The following is a 7,156-nucleotide window of genomic DNA, read 5'->3' on the forward strand; positions in this document are numbered from 1 at the left end:
TCACCTCGGCGGAAGCAGGCGAAATTGGCTTGGCCATGGCCTTGTCTCTGCGAATCTCTCGTTACCTTTAATTTTTTTTTGTTATTGTTGTTTTCTCGAATAAGTTAAAACCCGATCTGCAAAACAACTGATGATTTGCGAGCGATAAAATGTTGTTGTTATTGTTGTTATTCTTGTTATTATTATTATGTAGGGAGAAAAAGAAAACGGTGTGCAATTTGCAGTTTATTTTTATGATTTTTTTTTGCCACTTTAGTGCCATTACTATGCGAATTATATTCTCTTTCTTTGTATGAAGTTCAGTAATTGAGAGCTGCATTGCGCGGTGGGGGTGGGAGAGAGAAGACCAGAAAGAAAATGCAAGCAAGGAGAGGCAAACTGCCTAAAATCGAACCGAATTTTAAATAAATTCTCAATAATCCGGATGGCTCGGCTTGCTTTCGGTTCCATTTGTCTGCCGGTTCAACAGGAATCATGTACAGAACTCAAGGAACGGTTTCCTCTTTCATCTGTGTGGAATATTGATAGCTATTTTTACTTGAAAGAAATAATCTATGTTTTAGGGACCGTGTACATTTGCGGGGTAATCTATACTGAAGTCTCAGTATACACTCTCTGCAGTATATATTTTAGGATTGCATGCGTGTATATGAGAGCTATCCACCGATTAAATATGCCTTTGTTGATTAATTATATGGCAATCGGTTAATTCGTCGATTGCATTTGCATAAATTTGCATACTACCAAAATCTCTGTATAAGTGCCTTTGAGGACACAGAAAGAAGTGAGAGATAATTTACGATTTAGCGAACTAAAGGTACCACCCACTGTTACAGGGAAAGTCCGTATTTAATATCTTCATTGCGTGTAATATTTCCTGTGATACTAACACGCTCAGTCCATCTTACTCTCATTGTTTGGAGTCTGAGGCCGTAAAATGTTTTTCTGTATATAGTATATGGAAGAGAGATTGAGGCTGCCATCCTAAACCCATTTACCAAGTCGTAAACCTTATTGAACACAGTGGGTCGTTTCGAGTAGACGTACGTAAGATTGCCCTGTACTGCTGCAAATCTAGGCACAGGAGTCAGTTCCTTGCGAGTAAATGAGCATACGGATAGATTTCTCTGCAAATATTTTTGTTGGTTTGTCATCCTGCTGCTTTCAACACGCCTTTGGAAGTAAGTTCTGAAACTCATGTGAGTCAGTTCTAGGTAAATTGGTTTAGAATGCGGGTGCTTCAATGAGTTTGGGGTGACGTATGTTCCGATGACTGGGTAACAGATAGATGCTATTATTACTGCCAGTACATAACAGTAATAAATACTCCTATCACCAGACTATGACCAGACTATTACTATTGGACTTAAGGACCAATTATTTCTCGGAGCATTTCATGAGGCAGTTTTTTGGTTTAAAGCCGTAATTTCTAAACCAATACGATTTGGAGGTGATGGAAAGTAGAAAAGAGGGCGGGAGACAGAAGTTTTACACATTCGAAGGAAATACGACTGCGTAAACCTGGTTTACACTCCGATACTAAACGTATTACTTCGAAAAAAATTCCACTGAAATCAATGGGTCGATCAAAACCAAATATTTTTGTAATGGAGGAGTCCCAGGTCAAAGGAAAATCCTTGTTCTAAATGTGTGGAGGGGGGTTATTTAGAAATCTATCCAATAATTATGTCAGCCTGATTCGAAATGCGTGCGGGTGCTTGGAAGTAGGACCCATTCATTTCAATGCGATGGACTTCACAAAATGTGTTTAAGATCGAGGTGATTTATATGTTCATAAGGTATAGTTGTCTACGTATTTCCTCCCTTGTACTTATATACTAATGTATACCATTTATCGTGAATGCCAGAAACAGTGTTCATGATTTAACACGAAGGGGCCCAACATCAGTACACCTAATAATCAATGATAGTAATAAAATAACTGAATGCACAAAAGTAAGTCCGTGAAAACGGTGTTTTAAACTTGCAAACTCACAAAAATTGTGTTTGTAATGTCTAAGAAGTAACCAAAAAAGTAACAACTGAGTTTTTTGTTTGTTTAAAAGGAGTAGACAAAATTCGTGTGTGTGTGTGCGTGTTTTGCTGAAAAACCTCCATGTTCTAATCTGTAGCAAGTAATGGTGACATTCCGAGTCAGTAATCAGCACCCTCCCGCTCAACACCTCAACACCGTCTGACTGGATTGTAAACTGCAAAGAAGATTGCTCGGTTTTATTTTAAGCCCTCCGCGTTTTTCTCTTTCTCTCCTGCCTCTCACATTCCTAAAACTCACGTTGTGTATTACAGATAGTGGCAGACTTTTTGTGTGCCCTGGCTCCCATATTGACAAAGGACCAGACGTTTAAATACATAAAAACCTAATGAGAGGTTCACCATCAGTACACTCCCATAAATCGGTGGCGTAAAGGCCAAGTTCAAGGATGAACCGAGCTTTCCTTTCTTCCTTTCTTCCAATCTGTACTGTAAACCCACAGTGAGGGATTCTGAATGTTGGTGCGCATTTCCCCCCTAGACAACGCTTGTACTGAAAATGCTGTGCCTGATGCCAACTCTGATTTCGGAGCCACTATAATATTGCATCTGCTTCTGGCATGTGACTGATTACGAGGGGGAGTGTCTATAGTGGTGGCTGCTCTAGTTCTCCCCTTCCCCTGAAATACTGTAGGGCTTCTTAGTTGTTTCACGGGAAGCTCTGTTCTGCTATCCATGGGGAAATTCCTCGGGTCTATTCACAAGCTCTTCGCCCCACCCACCATGGCCCCAATCGCTTGTGTTGAGATGGAGGCAGGAGAAGCGGTGCATCTGGAGGATGAGGCGGGAAAGGTCCGGGGATGGTGCTTTAGGACTGAGCAAACTCCTCGGTCTACCAGCGTTTGCCGCCTCCTGTAGTGAAGGGGGTGGAGCAGTTTCCCAGCCCAGTAAATCAGGTGTTAACTTTGACAACAGAGGTCTGGTTACTCCTGGCAGTTAGGCCGCGTTGACCTTGACTCTGGTCTCTCTCCCCTTCCCCGGAAAAGGAGGTTCTTAAGGTCAAAGGAGGGGAGGAGGTATTAGGATTGTTCTTCGGGGAAGAAGAAAAGCCAGAGCTCTGGTTTGCAAGATTAGGTCACGATCGCCACCTTCTGGTTCCGAGTGTCAGCGCACTCCGTAATTCCTTCCATCTTTTCCTAGTCACAGTGGCACGTGGCGTGTGTGTGTGTGTGTGTGTGTGTGTGTGTGTGCCTGTATAAGAGGTGGTCTTCTCGTCGCCGTGGATTATAGCAACAGCAAGAGAGAGGGAAAGTGATGAGAAAAAGAAGAATATGACATGGTGGTGTACGAAAAAGAGACATCTTGAACAGTGCTGTTGCACGAAGGGTCCCATCCCCACAGGCATTCTTCACGAAAGCATACATAAGGACGACTCTTTTGGAACAAGACACGCAAGGAAAGCATACATAAGGACTCATTTTGGGACAAGGCACTGAGTGCCAGGAGAGTGCCTATAGACAGGTATACTTATATTCTTCCATCACCCTATGAACCCATCTGCTTCCTTCAATGCAAATCCGAGATTACTGCATAATTCGCCCCCACAGGTGCTTCACACCATCTCTGTGATCTTTACCTCAGCCCCTTAAGGTGTCTGGCCTTCTAGTCCAGGAATTCTCAAACTTGGGTCCCCAGATGTTGTTGGATTACAACTCCCATCATCCCCAGCCAACCGTTGTGGCTAGGGGTGGTGAGAGTTGTAGTCCAACAACAACTGGGAACTCAAGTTTGAGAACCCCTGTTCTAGTTCAATCCCCAGTTCCGTGCAAGAAACTGCTACACCATCGCTAGAAGTTGGCTGCCCATGCTCTGTCTGAAGCCTCTGTCTGTCCTAACCAATTTTAATTAATAAATAACTTACTGAGCTGCACTATCATTATATACATATATGTATAATCTATCTATCTATCTATCTATCTATCTATCTATCTATCTAATAATATAATATACATTCTATATAGCATATATTCCTAATAGTTATACTAGGATCGTCTTCCCTTTCTTCTAATATTTGTTTTTCTGATGTTTAAGAGTTGTTAAATATTTCTAAGTTTTAAGGCATTAATCGTTCCTGCAAATTGTCTTGCACCTCAAACATAATTTTGCGTAATGATATTCGGTGGTACTGGACTGCTCCCCCCCCCATACGAATCTGAGTGGAAATCCATTAAGGCAAATCCTAATTTTCAGTGAGTAATACTTTTTTTTTTAAGCTAAAAACTTTCTTCTTGGAGAATCGTATTCAGTGGAACTGAACTTCATCTACATGCAAATGTCGGTGAACATTCATTAGGAAATTTATGTGGTTGTTCCTTTATCAATCTTCGGGAAATCCAAATCTTCCAGAATGGTCACAACGGAAGTTAAAGACCTCGGCCCATGCGAAATCTGAAGTATTTCAACTAATCGTGGTGTTTTGAAAAGTGTGTGTGTGTGTGTGTGTGTGTGTGTGTGTGTGTGTGTGTGTTGTCTTCTCCCTTGGACATTAATAATGTTAGGGTTTCATATTACCATCCGTAACAAACTTAATGTAATCTTTTTTGTGCTTCGTGTCCGTGTGAAAGATGAATAAAACTTAGGTACTGTATATCATCATGTTATTTTGTCCTACAAGGGTCCGAAGCTGCTATTTTATATGATATGAAATAAATCTGATGTGTATCGGAACTATTATGGATTCTCAATAGAAAGAAAAGCCTCCCCGCAAAATAAATGCACGCTCTCGCTCTAGCTCTCGCCCTCTGTCCCCGCCTCCCAACCCCCAACCCATTCAGACTCTAATTCTCTAGGAAGCTTCATCCATCTTGGAAAGAGACTGAACGGAGACGGTCCCTTTTGTCTGACGACTGAGATGCAAGCCAAGACAACTCTGTTGGAGTAGACTAAACGTAATATCCACATGAGCCGCAGACTTATAGTGAGTTCAAATAAAAACGAAGAGGAAACACAAGGCAAAAGACGGAGAAATGACTATGGCTTTTTTGTGTGAGTGGCGCGTGTATTTAACAACGTGCCTACATAACCTTTACAGGCATGATTCCGCCCAAATTAAGCCCTTGGCCATCCTATTGAATCCATGTGCTCAGCCCTCATATAGAGATCAGTGAGACTGAAAAGAGGTCAACTTTGCCTGCTTTGTGTGTCCATACATTTTTTGCTTTGTTCGGAGACATTCGGCAAAGTGTAGAGAGATAAATGTTCATTCCCTCTCAGGAGAAGGCGTACATTCCTCTGGAAACCCGACTCAGACGATAGGAACATAGGAAACTGCTATATACTGAGTCAGACCATTGGTCTATCTAGCTCAGTATTGTCTTCACAGACTAGCAGCGGCTTCTCTAACGTTGCAGGCAGGAATCTCTCTCAGCCCTATCTTGGAGAAGCCAGGGAGGGAACTTGAAACCTTCTGCTCTTCCCAGAGTGGCTCCATCCCCTGAGGGGAATATCTTACAGTGCTCACACACCAAGTCTTTCATTCATATGAAACCAGGGCAGACCCTGCTTAGCTATGGGGACAAGTCACGCTTGCTACCACAAGACCAGCTCTCCTCTATCTAGTTAAACATTTTAATTCATTGCGACAGAAGTAATGTGCAAGTGCTTAACTCCCCCATTGAAATCAATAGTTCTCCCCCCCACACCCCTTTTTCTACAAAAACGGAACAATAAAATAGCACACACACAAACATCCGAACACACTGAAAAGCAACGCCAGTAAGGTTTAACATGTCTAACACTGGCTGGATCGTGCCCATTGCCTGCGGCCACGTGTCAAACACAGCAAGCCTGTTGCGCATTCAGGGACAACTTACAATAACTGGACAAGAGGTGTTTTTGTTTATTGCCTCATGGATGCTGGTATACACAGGAAGTTAAGTGTAAGACAGATTTGCAGCGAGATCTGGTTATCTAGCAATAGGCAACAGCGTGGATAACCAACCTTCCCGCACAAATCCAGGAGAAGATTTCTTCAGGCCGGTGCCTTATTTGTGACACTCTTTCCCTGCTTAGGAACACAAAGAAGCGTCTCCTAAAGACGCTCCCCCGCCCCCACTCGAAGACGTCGCAGAATCATCGCCTCCCATTCCATCACACGCAGGCCCGGGGAGGTCACACAAATCGTAACATTCGACTCTAGAATAATCTGATCGCCTTTAACAGAACCACCTCTCTGGAGTACTTGAGACCAGCAGATTCAGTTCCTCTCCCTTTCCCTATTCCAGACAAGCAAGGTTTTCACATTCCCTCTGACCATAAATCACACACCCTTTAACTATGGGCTTTTAGGTTCTCAACATATGGGATAAATGTTTTGTTGTTTTTGTTTTTTAAAATACATGATTGTCCTTTCTTCCCTCCTCCCATATTCAGATTCACTTGAGAGGGTGTGGAATCCATCCTCCCAGCGCTGCAACAGTTTGGAGGTGGGGGATGGAAAGGGCTGTTTGAGAGCCATAAAGATCTTACCCGGTGGTTGCAGAAGCACGCCTGAAATTCTTGTTAAAAGTCCTAGAAAGATGGGAAACGTCACAATCAAGAATTTTCCCGGGTTGTTTTTTTTTTTAAGCATCCAAAGAAAATGCCTGGATTCACCTTGCCCCGCGCGCCCTGCCATGTTTCAGTTTGTTATTTTCTAGGTATATCTTATGTAGGTATACCATCTATGTATACTATCTCCTCAAAGCTCTGGATCTCTGCGGAGTCTAAAGACTCCCCCCCCCCTCCAATTTAGCCGCCACTGGCTATTTCCCGCTCCCCTCCCCAACTTCCAAGTCTCTGGCCCTGTGAATGGAGCTTTCCGGAGACCTCCCAAGGCCTAGTAAACAAGCGCGGGCCGGGCGGGGCGGGGGGTCGGGGTCGGGTTTTTGTTGTCAAGTTCAATGGCAAAACCGCCTTTCGGCCGTTTCCGGAGAGAGGCATCTCTCAGTTCTTGGAAGCAGACTGGGGGATGGGAAAGGGGCTTGGGAAAGGAGGAAGCCCACGGAGCTCCACGGATTAGATGTGAATCTCTACACCACTGGGGGGAGGAAAGCCACTAAGAGAAAAAGAAATCGCCGTGCAGTGAAATCCCATGATTTATGAGCTTGCAATCCTGTCCATATTT

Source organism: Hemicordylus capensis, chromosome 6 (genome assembly GCF_027244095.1).
Source record: "Hemicordylus capensis ecotype Gifberg chromosome 6, rHemCap1.1.pri, whole genome shotgun sequence".
In the NCBI taxonomy this organism is placed as follows: domain Eukaryota; kingdom Metazoa; phylum Chordata; class Lepidosauria; order Squamata; family Cordylidae; genus Hemicordylus; species Hemicordylus capensis.